The sequence below is a fragment of the Brachyistius frenatus genome, unplaced genomic scaffold, assembly GCF_029030835.1.
Source record: "Brachyistius frenatus isolate BFR_SWC_R1_liver_20210118 unplaced genomic scaffold, ASM2903083v1 Contig_9, whole genome shotgun sequence".
Taxonomy (NCBI): domain Eukaryota; kingdom Metazoa; phylum Chordata; class Actinopteri; family Embiotocidae; genus Brachyistius; species Brachyistius frenatus.
The window spans coordinates 2822763-2841847 of record NW_027210608.1 but is presented as its reverse complement, the minus strand read 5'-3'; the positions used below and the strand labels follow the sequence as shown (position 1 = coordinate 2841847).

The 19085-nt window shown below is 42.5% G+C and overlaps 1 protein-coding gene across 3 annotated transcripts in view; it reads right to left on the bottom strand.

The window, feature by feature from the left end:
• Positions 1-18897, bottom strand: part of LOC138616208 (tyrosine-protein kinase CSK) — a 43323-nt gene extending 24426 nt beyond the window's left edge. Inside the window, exons 1-2 of one of the 3 annotated variants that reach the window (XM_069690351.1) lie at positions 18701-18897; positions 11187-11281 (exon numbers count right to left, since the gene is read on the bottom strand). The gene's annotated coding sequence lies outside the window, so the exon portion shown is untranslated. Of the gene's footprint in view, positions 1-11186; positions 11282-18522; positions 18548-18700 lie in introns of those variants that run through there. The other 2 variants (XM_069690350.1, XM_069690353.1) reach the window with 2 other exon arrangements.
• Between the last annotated feature and the right edge of the window lie 188 nt (positions 18898-19085).

Genomic DNA, 19085 nt, shown 5'->3' with positions numbered 1-19085 from the left:
CCACACAACACATTTTAGTGTCTGTCCCTGTTTATGACACCAAACACCAAACACAATTTACAGTTTACATATTCAGCTGAGACAGACTTGCAGCTGTTAGCAGGAGAGGGCAGGTGTCTGTTTTTACCAGGACAGATTCAGTGCTGTTTTTTTAGTTACAGTATGAACCCCTCTTCTTAATGGTCATTCTGCCTCACAGATTGAGCTTTGGCTTTCCCCATCAATATTAAATCATGCAAAATACAACATTAACAAAAGACATTCAAAGGGTGTTTTTTTTTTAGTGCAAACCAAGAAAAAGTGCGAGTCGGACCACAGACGACCTTTGAAAGCCCGCAGCCAACCAGACTGTGTCTTCATTAAATCACAACATAGAGCCCGACCAACAGGCTGACAGTTCAATAGAAGAAGCAGATCTAATAGGACAACACAGTCTTTCCATGAGAGGCCCAACATCAGAAAAAAAACTGGAGGAATATTTTTTTATAACAACTTCTAGATTTTCAAACCCAGCAGCAACACATAGGCACAGAGGCTCGCTATCTAACTATTGTATTGAACATAAAAAAAGAGCAACAGTGCATAGACAATGCAATTCAGCTGAATTTAATGTGTGTGTGTGTGGGGGGGGGGGTATATATTAGACATAGCAGCAGGCAGCATTTAGGGTGTGTATGTCTTTGTCTCTGCATCTGTATTTGCAACATTGTGCATATGTCTGTATATCTATGTGCCGTGAGGCCCCCCCACAAGGAACCAGGAAGAAGGCTTCAATTAGTGCAAATAGAGAGACGATGTGTCCAGAGAAGCAAGCAGCTTCTCCAGACATTTAATAAGCCTCGGTGTCCTCGTGTCCTTTTCATCTGGGCGAGCCGTCTCCCACCACAGCATGCCGTCACTACTGGGTCTCCGCATGCTTCAGTGATCACATGACTCTGACAGACAGTGTTCTGTGCAGGAGTCCAGGCAAAAATCACCATACAACACCGTTTCTCTTCTGAGATTCTTGTCTTTTTAGCTGAGATGTTGTGAGGCACCCAAGATGCGGAACAGATTGACATCAACTACAATACACTACATACATATATTCATGGGCAATTTCTGATTTGGTCCTGACGCCTTATGTCTTTTAGGTTGGGATATATTTATGCTGTAGTCTGAATCTTGATCAGGACCTTAATCTTGGGTTCTGCTAAGTGGCAGTCTGTCTTTGTTTTGCAAAGTGGTTACCTGATTTTAAAACTGATAATTGTGGCCATAGTACGTAAAGATATGCTAGATTTGGGATATGACGTCATATTTTTCCCCCCTGGTTTTAAAGGCTTTATTACATTAAAGTGATGTTATTTTCTGAGATTACCAGACAGTTGTAGCTGCTCTATTATTTGCTTTTACACACCGAGTCATTATATCCATATAACTGGTAATAATATATTAAAAATGTCATTGCGTAAATACTTTGTGAAAGCATCTGCAGTAATCTCTACAGTATTGTTTCAATATTGATATTGAGGTATTTGGTCAAAAGTATGTTGTGATTTGATTTTGTCCATTCCACCCAGACCCACATCGGCCCGGCTGTCACTCAGACATCACCGTTAGCTTTTAGCTGCTTTATTATCTCACACTGCTAGCAGTGCTAACCGGCAATAATAATAATAATCATTATTGTCTACCTCACTTCAGCCTGAGCAAATAAAGTGATGTACCGTAGCCTCCAAACACGGCAAGTCAAAACATGACTACCAGTTTGCAGCTGTGATAACTTGATAGATGATTTCACCAATACTGCCTCCATGTTGACTTTACACGGATGAAATTTGACTGCTGCTTTATTGAAATGTGTTCAGAATGATGTTCCCATGTTTTATATTTGTTTGGCTGTGCAGTCTTGCTCCTGAGCAGGTAGGAGCAGTTATGCAACTTAAAAATACAAGAGCTGGAATCAGCAGGACTAATTTACCACTAATCACAGCACTAAAACCCTTTCAACAAACAAAGATTAGAAATGCATGAATGTTTACAAGCAAAAGCTCAAACACAAGTACGGACTGGTTCTCACTCCTGAAAGAGATCCTCGGATTATACCGAGGAGAACTCAAGAGGAGGAAGCTGGCACAAACTGGTGCTTGGAGGGCACACTGAAATCTCAAGTAGAGCAGAGAGGCAGGAGAGAGTGAGGAAGTTAAGAGAGGCTGTGGCTCGCTCCGTCATTTCGACTGTTCGGCTCCCTCTGCCATCTGCCACATGAAACATTTCTAACCATCTTCACCTTTTTTTAGCTGAGGTTCTCTTTTCACTGTCCCACAGAAACTCTTTTTTAAAATTCAGCAGCAACTGAGAGACAGAGAGTTAGAGTCTTTTGGATTGAGGTTGTTCTGTGGCTTTTTAAACATTTATTTAACTAGAAAATGCTGCTCAACTCAACCACAGATTTATAGCATCATCTAGCAGCTGCACCAGGGACATTCGATATGACTTACTGTTAATTGTTGGGGATGTGGGGTGGGTGCAAGGTTAATGATATTTCCCCGAAACAGATTCAACAACCGGCTCCAAGATCTAAACCAAAGTCCTACAGAGAACAAGAAAACATCTGAAACTGCAACCCCTCAATTGATTTACTGAATCAAACATTCATTTTGTCCTGCTCCATCTAATAAACAAGAATAAGACATGACGGATAGATCCAGCCAGAATCAGTTACATAAATCATTTGTCACCAAGACAAGACCTGAATGTGACCAGGAACGCCAAGAAAGAAAATAAATGTAGGAAATTTAATTCAGGCCAACACAAGATAAAGGTTGTGCTATTAAACTCGTGTGTGCACAGAACCGAGAGAAATGGATAAAGTGAATTAACAAATAAGAGAAAATAACATTGGGAGAAAAAAGTCATCTTTCTTAGATTAAAGGAGTCATGCATGTGTCGAATCCACAGCCGTCGACCCATATTTTTTATCCAAGTGAATAAAAAAATAGAGCAGCGGGACAGAGAAACCTCTCACACCACAGTCGGTCAGTCGGACCGGCAGGTGGGGAGACGGGAGACGGCCCTGCTGCCTGCCTCCCTGACGTAACAAGTCACAGGCTCGGGTTTGCCACTGATAACAGATTACAAAAGCAGGGAGGCAGGAAGTGGTTGAAAGAAAGGAAGAGGGAGACAGAGAAGCTCCCCGCCCCCTTTCCAGCTCGGGGAGGCTGCTGGACTGGAGAAAGCGGAGGGAAGGAAGGGTAGCGGTGACTGCTTATTGATTGTTTGAGCGCTGTGTGCTGCGGTTCCAGTCTCAGCGCACACTCATCCAGGCCTGCCGCCTGGCTATTTATATCCTCTCAATATCCATGCAAGCGGAGGCAGGCTGCAGTCGCTTTCATCATTGCATACATTATGGAGGCACTGGAGAGTCTGCCTGCTGGGAGAGTGCCTCCTTGGACTATTTTTCTTACAGGACTTCCCCATTTATAATTGGACAATGTTTGGTGGTGGTTCCAGGATTGTATGCTGTATTTTTTTGCATTATTAGAAGAACATGCATGAGCAAAAAAACAGGCTTATTCGATCAGAGAAAGAGTGAAGGTTCAGCTAGTGATACCAGATATATTAAAGTGGTAGATCAGCAATTTAAAATTGTGTTTTCATTTAGTTTGAAAGCTTGCTAGAGACAGATTGAACAATGTGTTCAAGCTGCCCTAGACTGACATATCCTGTCTCTTTGTCTCTAGCAGCAAAGTAGCTGCAAAAAAAACATACTGATCCTACATATCCCATAATGATATTTATGATCATGTGCTCATCTTGAGCGCCAAAAGACAAATCAGTGTTTTACACTTTAAATTCAGATTAATTTAATTCTCCTCAGTTTATCAACCTACTCTGAGCTGATGTCAAAGAATAAAAATGAAACAATGACTGCAAATGCAGAGTAAACTAGAAGAACCACGAGCAACCCAACATAACACTATGGGTCTCTGCTGACTATACAGAATAGAATTGATACACACATTTATTGTATGCTGTAGTCCCTTTAGGGGCAATGCTGGTGATAACAAAAACATAAAGTTGCACCAGCATAGTCAATGCATAATGAATTTACAGTTAACAGAAAATGAGATGCAAGGGACTTATAAATGATACTGTACTGAGAAGGCATGTCCAGAGCTGATATCAAAGATCAGTATTGGGGCCAAACAAGGCATTTTGTAACTGATTGGTATCTGCTATACTGAGTTACAGTCTGCTTAATCAAAGGGGAAAAAAAGCAGCACAACAGCCAATTTAAATGTGTGCACTGTCAGCGTTTTACGAGGTGGTAGTAACAGAGCTACATTCAATACTACTGATTAGTCATGGCAGCTAAAAAAAAAAAAACCCACAAAGAAATACAGTGAGTTCATTCAGGTAATTGTGACACTGTGGAATTGTGATTAGTATTTGCTGTGACTGAATGTTAAAGTTAAGGTATTGCACAATTCAAAGTGGAGCTGATAAAAGCTATTTATAAAGTCATATTTTAGTTTTATTGCTTGGTTATATTGTTTAAAAAAAACAACAACATGAAATCTAGAGTTGTACTAAGTGCAATTGTGTAAAAAATATATATAAATGAAAATTTAAAAAAAAGGAACAGCAAGCAATTTTTCCAAATGCATTATAGACCTATTTGGTTGTCATTTACATTGGCTTGATTTTAATAATCTTAATAAACTTGAAGTGTGCATTGAAGCTGTATTAACTAGGCAAATTCAAGTATAGAATTGGGACTAAGAATCAGCAGATATTCAATAATTAATAACTTGATTGGGGGCAAAAACACTCGATCAGGACATCGCTGGTATTGAGCCCATCATAGCTTTATGTGGTGATCAGGGTTAAGAAACTAAGTGAGAAAGCAAAAACAGGCCAAAAGCGGAGTGTATGTAAATGTTTAGGTGGGGCAGCTGCTGTACAGACTTGGCTGCATCAATTAATTGGCTATCGTGTGTGAGATGCAAGTGAAAGTTCACTTGTGATTGTGCTAAACTGCAGAGTGGAACAGAAGGCGAGGATGACAGAGGACTACATCAGCCTGAATGCAAAATGACGAGTGGAGGCAGATAAGAGTAGGAAGCTGTCCGAGTGCTGATGGGAGGTTTGGGATGCAGGTTGAGAGCTTAAGAGAGCAAGGGATTCTGGGAGACTCAGTCTCTCACTGGCAAAATACAAACAAACACTAAAGTATTTGGATTAATGCATACACATTCTTCAGCCATGGCCTAATGTATGCTGTCCTGCAAACATGCACACACATACATACACAAGTGGCTTCAAACATCCCAGGAGGTGAGGGGCCAATTGAGGAGGAAGAGGAGGGGTTGACACCGCCTGCTGCTTTCACTGCCTCTTTTCCTCCTTTGATGGCAAAGCATGACAACTCCTCCATTCAGAGCAGAGGAGACGGGGAGGCAAAGCACAAGCATGGAGACACAAAGAATGTCATTAGAAGAAGCCTCAGCAGGGTGCTGGTACAATACGGCAGCGGCATTAGTGGCAACTGCAGCTCCAAATCTCTCTAATAAAAGAAGCATTCAGTGGCAGCAGCACTGACAACGTAGAGGAAAATCAGACTCAGAGGACTAAAAAGAACAGAGTGAGGAGGGAAAGAAGCGTATAAGGAGACGGGGGGGGGGGGGAGGAGCGAAAAACAAAAATTCAAATTGCACATGATACTGTTTTGCTCAAAATAGATTATACAGATTACCTGCTCAGTAGGTAACCCCAAATTGAGAAGGAAAGAGATTCAGGGATGGCAGCCTCAAAAATCAAGGTAGACACGGACAGACCCGGTTTCCCAGGAGAGAACACGATGACAGACAGAAACACAGCTATAAAAAAGGAGATACACTCATCAGGTTGTTATGCAGAAAGACAGGGCTCCAAATCTTCCGCAAAACCAAACATTGCCTGAATTACCTGACAATTATATTCCATATTTCTGAGCTACGTTTTAGACCCAGCTGAATAAATTTGTTTTCTGCAACATGACATTTCTTTACCTTTTAACTAACAGAGTTTTGGAATGAAAATGCGAGCGGGACGGACACAGCACAACATACTCAGAAAGAGACATTCGGAGATGTAGAAAGAGAGATCCAGATAATACAAAATGAGAGAAAAAGATGCTCACAGATGGAGAGGACAGAGATCAGGGGAGCAAGGACACAGCGCAAGAGGAGGAGTCAGAGGGGCGGTGGGTGGAGATGACAGCGGATGGAGACATGAAAGTGTTGAAGTCTGCCTGGTTTCTTGGCCGAGGACTGGATCTGCCGGTCCTTAATATTAACAGCAGTTCATCTGTCGGTTCCAATGCCAACCATGAATAATAGAGGCTCCACCCAGCGATGCCAGGACTCTGAATTATTAATTCACAACCACAGACTTGCATTAGCACACTGTGGGGCACTCTTCACGGTGGGGTGTCCGCTTCGGCTGAACCACGTGCGTGCGCTCCAACGCAGGAAGTGTGTGCGCGTGTGCACGTACGGTGTGTGTGTGTGCAGACATCTGACACATGCACACATGCATATTCACACACTGACAGGAAGTGAAATTATTGCTCTATCCAGAGCGTCTCGCAGGTTTTCCATTAGAGAACTCCTGTGATGCAGAGTGGCTGATGCATTTTACAGTTTTGGCAACAAAAAAAATTGTTTATTTGGAATAAACATTGCTGTTGGTTTGATGCCACTGTCATGTCACATCACCATTTCAGATTTAATGATTAAAAAAAAATATCATTAAAATTGTCAATAAACACTCCAAAAAGGTCTTTATTAAGCAAAAAATGTCAATGAACTGATTTAAAAAAAACAACAACAACGAGAAATATTTTGTTTTTTGAGCGATGAAAGACATTAACAATTACCCTTCAAATATCTACTAAAATTAGCAGTTAATAGTGGTTACAGTTTCATCCACAATAGTACAACCCAAGAGACAACGTTAACTAGGTCAATGATTTCTTTTCATAGGCCAAGTTAGGAAATATAGCCTAATTAGCTGAGAGGAGAACTGACAGATGTACATCAGCATAATGCTGCTTTGATTGTAACGTTAAACATTGTATACACTGGTCATACGTCGCTCTCAATGTGTCTGAGGCTGACGGGGAAACACTGAAGCAAATATTCACATCTCACCATGTACATATTGCCCTAGTTTATTAAACCACACGTACAACTCCGATTCACATGCAAGCAACATCATGTGCACATACGCAGGCCTTATTCATCAAGACAGATTCTCCTACACAGCCCACACTTCTCGAGATCAAAGCAGAGAACCACCGCGCTTCCCCACACAGAAAGCCAACCAACACAACCTGCCAAGCGGTCTCTATTGTTGAGCAGGAAAAAGCAACACATCATCAGCTCAAACAGAAAACACAACGAGAAGCCTGTTGTGAACTAAATCACGCAGACTTAGAGAACATTCAGCCGTGTGTGTGCCTTCTGCACAGCGATGTGTAGGCTGAATAAACTGCATTTGGGCAGCACATGCAGAGTCTGTTTCCACCTGGAGGACACTGGGTGAGAAGGTGATAGTGGAGGTGTGGGTGAGAAAACCCAAGTAGACAGTGAGGCCCACAAGAGGCATCACAGAGGAGATTTTCTGCTAATGCACAACCAATGTTTGCAGAGGCAGCAGCAGCAGCAGCAGCAAATCTTTGCTGTAGAGAGCAGAGCTCAGGGATTTCTTCAGTAAATTCATGGAAGCCTGACGCACACCGTGTGCAGTGATGAACCCCGTTCACTCTCTCAGCACAGGGACAGGCACGCAGCTTCAAAGACAAGTCTGTGTACACAGGGCTATATAAAATGACCTTACATACAGTATCATTCAAACATTGGCCCGGAACAATTACATGTATCTTTGTACTGTACTGTCTATACTTCTGTCCCAACAATTTCTTTAACCTCGTCAGGTTAAATGTGCACATTCACCGGGAAGGTTCACACTTTGTATGTATTTATGGGCCACTCAGAGTAGCACTCAGTCCGTCTTCACTTCATACCAAGGGAAATCAAATGTTGGACAACTGAACACAGATCACACAATCTTCTTTAGTTTTAAATAGTAAATACAATTTCCGAAGACACACAAAAAACGTGACATCTTTAAAATGCTGAAGTCTTCCTGAAAAAGCCAAAACCTTTCAATTTATAGTAACGTTAAAAAAATTGGAACAAGAGACTGTTGATATCATTTTGGTTTGAGAAATGACCCAATTGAGTGATTATCAAACTTACCGTTGATTGCTTTTCTGTAATCAAGTTAGTTCAGGACTCTAATCTTCATTTTCATAACATTTATAGTGACACATGGTGAGGACTGTGTACCAAACTTGAATGGCTACATCAACACTGACGGGCAGGCGGGTCCACCCACATAGATAAAAAAAACAACTCGTTTTCAGCCCAGGCATATCGTACATCAGAACACCTTATTGAACTCTTTTCAAAACACATTTTTGGCTACACACCTGTCACACCGTAATGTGTAATTTTCTTTTTTTTCAAATGGATTTGATAAAATCGCTATTGAACAAAGTATTGCTCAGGAACCAGTATTGAAGATGTTGTAACGATACTCCGCCCTGCACATGGTTTACGGGTCACAGGAATATGCAGCACAGGACACACCGGAATAAAGAGAAAACATCCTGACTACAGACTGCATGTCACAGCACATAAGCTAAAACTCTTAAAAATGTATCAGCACTGACTACACACAGATATACAACCATAGAAAAGACAGTGTCCAGGACTGCTCTGAGAACATTGCTTTACAGGAGAATATAAACAGAATGGCGTTTTATTACAGCAATAACATCACAGTGACAACATGAAGCACCCCCTGTGCCAATAACAATACAAAGTCATCGGGCTGCCTGGCTGAGCTACATGTGTATTTGGCCACAACCACAAAAATAAGCTATAACCTGACATTTATCCAAATTCTGCCTGTCACCTGATACACTGAAAAAGGCTGAATTAGTGCGCAGGGAGGGGTCCGCGTATCCTAAATGGTTGCTACATTCTTACATTCCTGGGAGACTCAAGAAGGAGCTCCACAGAAACTTAAGACGGGTGGCTTTATTTTGCTCCGATGCTGACCCCACCATGGTCTGGGCATCAGCAAGAACAGCAAATGATCTGTGTGAGTGACTGAACATGTGCGTGCACAGGTCAGTGTGGGTGAGAGATTTTATCCTGGATAAGATATTTATTGTATTACAGCACTTTTATGAAACTTCATATTTTATTTTGAGGGACCTGTTTGGATGGTGATTAACATTCAACGGTTCTCCTGCTGTGTTCAGTAAAAGTCAAATATTTTTAATCAACTCCATGGAAACAATAATTGCGCTAGTAACCTGTGACAATAACAAGCCGGATGATTGTTTTTTTTTTTAAATTTTTCACTCAACATCCCAGACCTTTACATGCATTTGTGTTACAAGATGATCAAAGTTATTCCCTTCATGAGTGGTCATAGTGTTTTGGGTCCTTGGTGTATCACTCTACAACTGCTACGTGTTATTAACATGCTTTATTTAGAGCAATATACCAAAATCTGAGACTGCTGCCATTTCTGTTACAACTTTGAAAAGATCTCAGTGCAAAAAGCAACAGATAATCACGATAATCATGATCCTACTACTACTACTACTACTACTACTACATATTATGTTTCAGGATGTTTTTAAGGCTTGTGTGGCCTCAGTGAGGCTGTGCAAGAAGGTAGCGTCAGAAATTGTGGTTATACTTGGTTAACGAGGTCAAATTTCTTCCCGAGAGGAAAAAAGCCTTCACGCTGTCCCACCAGTAACAGCAGCAACAAGGAAATCACCCCTAACCAGCTTCCCAAAGATGAGCACAGTCTGCATTTCCAGTTGTTTGCATGTCTAAAAGTGATATACTTTTACATACAGTTATTGTATGACAACTGTAGCCGGACTACCACATAGATAATGTTGGCTAAAGGGGTGGGAATCACCACAGGCCCCACAATACGCTATTTTCAGCATACATAAGTCATGATACCATGTTGGCCCTGTGACGGACTGGCGACCTGTCCAGGTTGTACCCCGCTTTCGCACAATGTCAGCTGGGATCGGCTTCAGCCCCTCTGTGACCCTGTTCAAGATAAAGTGGGTATAGATAATGGTTGGGTGGATGGATGATACCATGTTATTGCGATGTAAAACATTCTGATATTCTGAGTATCGCAATAATGTACACTGTGACTTATTACCTTTTTTCCAACTACCAACTCTGTCCCCAAAGGAAAACTTTTGTTTTGTCTAATAAGACTTCACTCTTTAGCCTGTTCATCTCACTTCAAGTCTTTGTGTTGCAGAAAAATGGGATTGTGAAGCAGACAAACCCAGCCCTAAAACAGTCATAAATGTTGCATGCACAAAACAAATGTATTTATTTACCGTATAAATAAAATACCAACACTTGGTGTCTCTGTATATCATTTTTCCACACAAATTATTGCAATACTGTACTGTATCAATGATGCTATAACAAACATATTGATTGTCAGGGACTGGTGAGAAATAAGATGCCACCATCCTCAGTGGCAAAACATTTCATTTTACATTTTAGCTGCCAGCATTATTCAGAGTATGAACTTAAGCGCAACAAAAAGATCAATTCTTGTGCTCCTACAATGTCCGTGAATGAAGAATGTAGACGGCCACCTCTAAATCCATCTCCATTCATCTCTATATGCATTCATTTATCCAGCTACTACCTACCTCTCAGTAAATCTTTTCAGTAAATCATCAGCTGCTGTATCATTACATTACATTACATTTCATTTAGCTGACGCTTTTATCCAAAGCGACTTACAATAAGTATCACAAACAGGCCCAGATGTAGGCTGCGTCAACAACAACAACCTGATCACTACACTGCACAGATCACTGCACTGCACAGATCTTCTTGATTAATCTCTAATTTGAAAACATCAGGACAAAAGATAATGCTTTTCTTAAAAAGATAGCCTGAGGGAACTTCCACACAGAGAGAAGATCAAGTCAAAACTTCCTTGAAAAGAAAATCCTGTATCAGAGTAGACGTAGATCAGGTACCTTTCAGCACTCTATGTGACATCATTAAAGCAGAAGCATTTACCGTGTCTTTGAAGAGCATCCGATGACTCGACTGCACAGAAACTACTCTGGAGTACATCGGGAGGGCAGATAAAAACAGGCAGTGCTGGAGCCTCCCTGCTGAGACAAGATTCATTGTTATTATCATTATCAGTGATTCATCCTGTTTTCGTATTCAGGAAGTCACAATAAGCAGCACTGAATCTCTATAAATGGAGAAAAGACACCATCTGACATCATCACACTGACTGCACCACTTCCCCTTCCCCCTCATATTGGCCTAAGTATAACTGTTCTGTACACACAGGTATTGTGCACAGGAAGACAGACTGATCAGACAGTGAAGGTAACCACGGGCTCGTTTCACAAAACCTAGGTAAGGGATTAAACTGGGATCATCCAGGTATCCTGGCTTCATTAAAATTGGTTCGGTTTCACAAAAGCAGTGGCACATAAATTACCATGGAGATTTATTCTGTGAAACTGGTCCAGGCCAGGCTATCAGCCAGGCTTCCTTAGCCCTGGTGCCTTTCAGTCAGTGTTTACTCTGATCAGAAACCAATTTCTTACAGTTATTCCCTGTTAAAGGGAAGGTTTGCTAGAAAATAAATAACACAATAACTTTACCTTTATGAAAACTATTATTACTTCAGTCTTGATCATGATTTTATTACAATTCTTGAGATGATTAGAAACAGACAATAAAGCTGCAAAGGTGTTTTAAATTAAGTCATGAAGGAAACAAAAGTATTAAAAGATGGGTGTTTCTCCCTTTATAGTCTCATGCTCTTGATGATATCATCGATGATGAAACACATACGGGCTTTCTGATGGAAAAAGGTGTTTCTGGACCGGTTGGACCCCTCGACTTTTCTTAATGATAGAGAGAGAGAGAGAGAGAGAGAGAGAGAGAGAGAGAGAGAGAGAGAGAGAGAGAGAGAGAGAGAGAGAAAGAAAGAAAGAAAGAAAGAAAGAAAGAAAGAAAGAAAGAAAGAAAGAAAGAAAGAAAGAAAGAAAGAAAGAAAGAAAGAAAGAAAGAAAAAAGAAAGAAAGAAAGGTTGGTAATCTTGATGACCAATAATACCAGTAACATTAACTTCCTCTGCTCACTTTTAAGGCATTAATGTGTACAACTGATAATTTGAGTCAATAACTCCTTCCATTATAGAATTATGACAGTTTTAGTTCAGATTTGTGGTCGGTAAATGTTTATTTTTAGGAAACTACGCATTTGGTCAGTCCACTCGGTCTGCCACACCTTTTGACGCTCCTTAATGAAATCAGCAGTGTTCTTTTTCATTTATTGTCCTTTTCCTCCTCGTATGCTTCCGTTAAGATTTAAGCATGTGACATGCCTCTTTTCCATTTCACATCAGTGAATCTGTGATCTACCTCGTGGTCTTTTGAAGATGGACGTGAATGCGCATTTATCCGGATAAATTACACCTGGCTTGAAATAGCCGCACCTGATCAGTCAGGCTTGGCAATTGTGAAACGGATTAAGCCAGGATGCTCCGACTGGGCTAGGTCAAGCCAGGCTTTTCTCTCTTATCCTGGATATCTTAATTCTGCTTTTGTGTAACAGGCCCCAGAGGAAGTCCCAAATATAAACAGCACATTGGCACAGGTCTTTGTTACAGTCCACTTCCTGCTTGGCTGGGGAACTCATGTCCAGAGATCACATATCAGTTTGATACTTCATTGATGTGCCTGACACAGTGAGTATGTGACAGAGCACAACAAAGGATCAAACAATGCAGTGCAAGATAAAGATAAAACTGTCAATATCCATCACAGAGAGAGAGAGATACACAGGACTGTATTTACTACATCATCAGTGACCTGGTACTTTAAATTACAAAGAGTTTCTGGGTGAAAATCACCTGATCTGAAAAAGCTCTGTTCATTTGCTACTAATGGCCTGTATACCAGGCTGTATACCGAATCTAAATCCACTGCAAATCACAGTGACCTGAAGCTATATTATATATAATTTTTCCCAACTCTATAGAAGTGCCATTATAATGTATTAAGAGTTGTTTCGTTTTTCAATTGAAGCTTACCTATGTCAAGACAATAACTAGCTCACTAAGGGCTGGGTAACAAACCATAGTACCAAAAGGGCCTCGTCACTCGAATCCAAATGTCAATACCAAAGGAGTAAATATCTTCAGCATCAGTGAGATAATGGCAAGTAAATCTAACATTAAGACAATTAGTTATTTCAACAAACAGGGGCACAGGTCTCTTGCTCCAAAACAGAAATCATGTCACATGAATCATGTCATATACCTGCAATACATCTGGCTGCATGACATTATCCCTATCAATGCACTCTAATATTGATATACAGTCTGCACCGTCTACAGTGTGTACATTCATAAAGGAGCCAGCTGACAATGTCAAGGGCAAAATCTGTGGTATCAACTTTCCATTGTTACAAGACTACTTGGCTCTCCAATCACAGGTGGTATACTGTGTATTATACTCACTACAATCATGCATGTATTATCGCCAGTCTGAACATGCTCAGACGTGGTGTGGGATGAGAATCTAATTTGATCTTATTGACACACTAACTGACACAGAACTTGTCTCAAAAAACAAAACAGAAAACTGGAGTTTCCAGTCAAAATCAGCTTTTTCAAAACCCAAAACAGAGAATGATGTCATGGAGCCGACCTGTCATTTAAACAACAAACCACATGCTGGTTTGCACCATGAGGTAGCTCTCGGTACACAAGGAGGGTAGTTAGTGAAAGATGAGGAGGTACCAAGAGGTCATAGCAAAGCTGGTGACTTGGTATTTATTTCTTGGACCCAAAGAATGATTCATGCTGCTGTTTCTGAATGATCACCTCTGGATGAAGAATGGTTCTGTAGATAATGAAACATCTCAGCTGCAGGTTGGGGGAACTGGTGGGGGTCATCGCCAGGCACCTTTTATGACACCATTACCTCTTAAATCCAATATCACAAAACAATATATGAATACCACCACAAGTTCAGTAGCAACACTTTAACAATGAAACAAGAAACCAGATATTTCATAAATATGAAGTTGTCTGAAAATGGCATCTCCTAGAAATGCTAAAATGTTGGACTTATCATCAACCTTTTGTTTAGCGGCTCTCCGTAGGAAATCTCTGCAGCCTGTGGGCGTAGTGAAAGACTAAGGCATGTGTCAGGCCTGCAGCGCTCCTCATTGCCTACATTGTGCAGATAGCCAGCAGGCGTGGCGGTAGAAGCCTCAAGGGGCTCTCCAGCCGCTGCCCAGATGGAGAGGCCTCGCTGAGTTTGCATGCAAGATGGCAGCCACAATGCCACTATTCTGCTGGGCAGGAGGGATCGCCTGGAGGGAGGGGAAGTGTGTGGGGAAGAAGTGTGTGTGTGTGTGTGTGTGTGTGTGTGTGTGTGTGTGTGTGTGTGTGTGTGTGTGTGTGTGTGTGTGTGTGTGTGTGTGTGTGTGTGTGTGTGTGTGTGTGTGTGTGTGTGTGTGTGTGTGTGTGTGTGTGTGTGTGTAGGGGGGCACCTCCATCACAACTCAGCAGGTGCTGACCAGAGCAGAAGATACAGGAGTGACAACACAGTGGAAAAAAACATTTAAGGGATGATGATTGTGGTCTTTTTTCCTCCCAAGAGCAGCCTGGCAGTTTTTTTTTTGTTTTTTTACCAACTAAAATAAATTTTCCATTAGAAGACTTGCTAAGGTTGAGAATTAACAGACAAACCACAGATATGACAGTCACAGCGGTCAGACCCATTTCATTAATAAATGAGTCAGCAGTAATCTGCAACAATTTTGATAATGGATTAATAATTTATTATTAAAGTAGAAGTGCTGAACATATATCTAATTCTGTCTTCTCTAATGTGATAAGTGTTGGGTTTTCTTTATGCATCCCTTATAAAAATCAGTTCAATTTATGTAATTTTTTAATTATTGTTGCGCAAAACATGCAATCTAAGGGCATTAATTTGGGTTTTGGAGACTTTTTTCACCATTGGTTCCACTATTTCTGACGTGTACCATGAAACTAGCTGACTAATCAAGAGGAAAATCAGAAATATATACAACTAATAATCATCAGCTGCAGCCCAGACAGCCCTAAACAGTATTGATATTAACTTCATAATACCAATAATGATCTGATTAGGAGAATGATGAGCAGTGATATCCTTAATAGGAATCAGCCAGGAAGACAGTCACGTCCGGTGTCTACACAAAGAACGTCTTGATCACTGATCAGCTGAGAGACAACGAAACCGCTGTACACTTCCCAAACAGTTGTGTACAGTACAGCTGTACGCTGCACCTATTCTGTCTCTACAGCCTTTAAAAACAGGAAGCAGCGCAGGTGCAGATCTGCTGCCTGTTTCACTTTCCATCACCCTTCCTACACAAGTGGACCGTGGCACCACTTGCCACTTTGCATCCTGCAAGGTCTACAATAAAAATGCACAAGTCAGAGCTTGCACGCACCTTATCAGACACAGTAAAATACATCGCACTGCACTCTGTGTCTGTTTGGGTACATAGAGTCATGTGCTGCAAGCGCATTCATTTTCCAGCTACCAACACACCACACCAGGAGGCTGAAATGCACACAACCATGAAATAAATGATGCTGAATGAATCTATGCAGAGATGCGATACAGCCCGCTTTGCAAAGTATGTCTTGCACCATCTGTGATGTCCTGTTGCTCATGAGTGTCAGTATACTGTTAAGCTCTGCACCAAAGTCACCACAATAAATCCCTCTGTTATTGCACTTGCTGATTAAAGAGGCAGTAGGCATTGGAGAGTTGGGTCTGGAGGGGAGGGAAAAAAAATAAAAAAGGGAGCTAAACGCGGTCATTGTGTCGAGGTCAGAGCCTTGGACGGGCTTCAAATGTGCAATGAGATGGTCAGTGTACAGACAGAGGACCTATTACTTCCCTGCTGAGCATATAAGCCAGGCTCAAAGCTTAACATAAGACAGTAGCACAGCTCAGCTCCTCTCAGCTTTAAGGATCGACTAGACCAGAACCCCCCCACAAATAACTCATTGCTAAACAGGAGCGAGACGACATGTAAGGTCTGCAGACTTGTCCTGTCACCTCTAGTCCTCGTCAAGCCAGACCTCGATTAGCCTACTGCGATCTAGCCATCAGTCAATGATGTGGGGAAAGAGCTATCGACAAAGAGGAGATAGGGAAGGAGAGAACTAAGTGTGGTCTAAGGGTTTTATCTGTGAGGCTCCTGCCACCTTATTGGATGGATCAGACTTAACAGATGGAGAGCTGCACAGTCTCACTCCTCAGTCAGTTTAGAGTCCTGCTACATTACGCTGGGGGCTGAAATGAGGTTCATGGAAGAATGATACTTACAGCAAAATAAAACACGTACTTGAGTCTGAGCACAGAGACCCCCGAGGGACTATGTTGGATATACCAGCAGCAGATTAAACCTGACAGACACAGCATATGGATCCCCAACATGTTGCAGTCGGGTTCAGTAGATTCCTCTGGGGATAATGAAGCCCTTATATCCCACCTCACTCCAACCAATCCTGGTAAAAGATTCCTCTAATAGAAAACCAAAGCTCTCACAATGCTTCATCAGCACTCTGCACTCACTGTAACAGCATCAAAATGTCAGAACTACGTGGGAGCAGAACAAACAAAGGACAAATCATCTTTTACCCGATTGTTGTTTTCTGTCTTTCAAATCAAACTCATGGAGTCATCTTTAAAACATTCCACACAACACAGTGCAAAGGACCTACGGAGAACCGAGCCAAACGGTTCATGCAACCATCCATGTAATCAGACAGGCCTTTTGCCAGTGGTTCTATCCAGATTACAATGCAAAAGCTAATCGCTGGTCCAACCTGCCGAGGCAATCAGTTATTAAAATTGGCAACAAGATCTGGAGAGATGATATTTCAGATTCAGAGCTACCACAACACGCTAACATGTCCGATAACAAGCACAGGCACGGAGATAATACGCTAATCATAAGATTTGTTCCCTGAAAACAGCCCGGCAGTAAGATCGGCGCTGATTACGCCGCGCTACAAAGCAGAGCAGTCCATGGGAACACCATGTAAAGTGACAATATGCTACAGATGCTTTTTGTCAGTCATGCCGCGGCTTGCAAAGGTATGTACATGTCAGACAGACACCTCGAAGCATCGGAGGGACCAACGAGCAAACAATGCCGCCAAAGCTCCAGGGACAGCTGGCTTCACGCTCGTGTACTCAATGAACTACCGACAACATAGTGTAAAGCTGTCGATAATACATTTCATACTCCTTAAACGGAAAAACAAAAAAACTCAAGTTTGCGACGGTCCACCCTGCTTGGAGCAGAGACACTGGAGCCGGATCAGTTCCTACATGGTGCTCTGTAGCTCAACCCGACCTCTGACCTCTGACCCTGTGGAGCCAAGCCAGAGAAAAACGACTTCCCCGCGGGGTGAACAGAGCAAACAGAGCAGCACCACAACACAAATATGTGCTGTCATCATCAACAGGACAGCTCTGCTGCAGCTGCGGGTCGTTCCCTAAAAGCAGGGACAAAAAAAAATGATCAGGACTGTGTTTGACACATGAACGTGATCAGAGGAGAGATATGGATCGATGTTTCCTCAAGACAAGGGGCTGAACCTCGTCCCTATGTCCCGGTGTCCCTGTGTCCCGGAGGAGGAGGATACACGTACTATGTCCATTATCGGACAGGACGTGTCCGTCGTCCCTATTTCCCAGCAAGAGGCAAAACGATTCCCAAAAAGGGCAGAACATCGTATTTCCACAAGTCTGATATGCACACGGTTCTTACATCAACGACACACCAGCTGAACCTTTTAGTCAATTACAGGACATTTGATCCAAACTCAATAACGGCGCATCCGCCTGTAACACAACGAGTCCTGGTTTTAAATGTGGGCTTCACAGCAGTGATGAACCTCAATGTGTCACAGAGGAGAGACTCGAAACAAAAAACAAAAACAAAAAAAAGGTCAAAACCACAAGGCGTTAGAGACGACCAAGGTGTCCGACTATGGAATCACAGGACAGAAAAGGGGGCGACCAGGAGGTTTTGGGCACAGCCGCAAAAAATCGCCCATAACATGAACATAACTGGAGCTAACGAACGAGGCAGACAGTTTTAACATTCACCTCGTTTTGCTCTCCTGTCAAACCCCCGTGGTTGTTGTTGTTGTTGGGTTTTTTTTTTTTTTTTTTTTTTTTTTTTTGGGGGGGGGGCAAAAAAAAATCCGGCAAGACCTAGCATAACGCCAAATAGTGTCCGATAATGGGTCTCGTGACGGTTCACTGCACGTTAACTAGCAGCTAACGCTAACCGGGTTTACCGTTGACAACAAAGCGCTTCTCGTGCTGCCGGTGACCGGGAAGAAAAGCCGCGGCCGGAGTCGACTATAACAACCGAGTAACGACATCCCCCCCTCGGGCGCGATCCTGAAAACCATCCCCCGCGCAGCAAGCAGCATAACCGAGACAAAACAAGTCGGTCCGCTGTGGCCAACTCACCCGAAAGACCCCTCTGTGGTGTCGGACCAGATGTTTGCTGCAAATCAGCGATGAAGGCCCATGAGGAAGACTCCTGCGGTCGGCGGTCATCCAGGTTTTGCGGGGGGGTTTAACGATTAGACAATCCCAAACGTGGCTTCGCTTTGACGGCTGTCTCGTCCGCATATGTGTGTGTGTGTGTTGAAGCTGTGCAAGGCCTGCTGCTGGAAGGAAATGGGCTCCGCTCCGTCAACGGCAAGGCGCATGCGCGGAGGAATAAGCACAGCCAGCGGCGGGCGAGCGGTCCGCGAGCACAACCGTGCGGCCAACAGGTGAGACCGGCAACCGATGGCGGACTTGTTACAGCGGGAGGAGGGAGGCTTCTCGTGTGAGGAGTCCAGCCAGC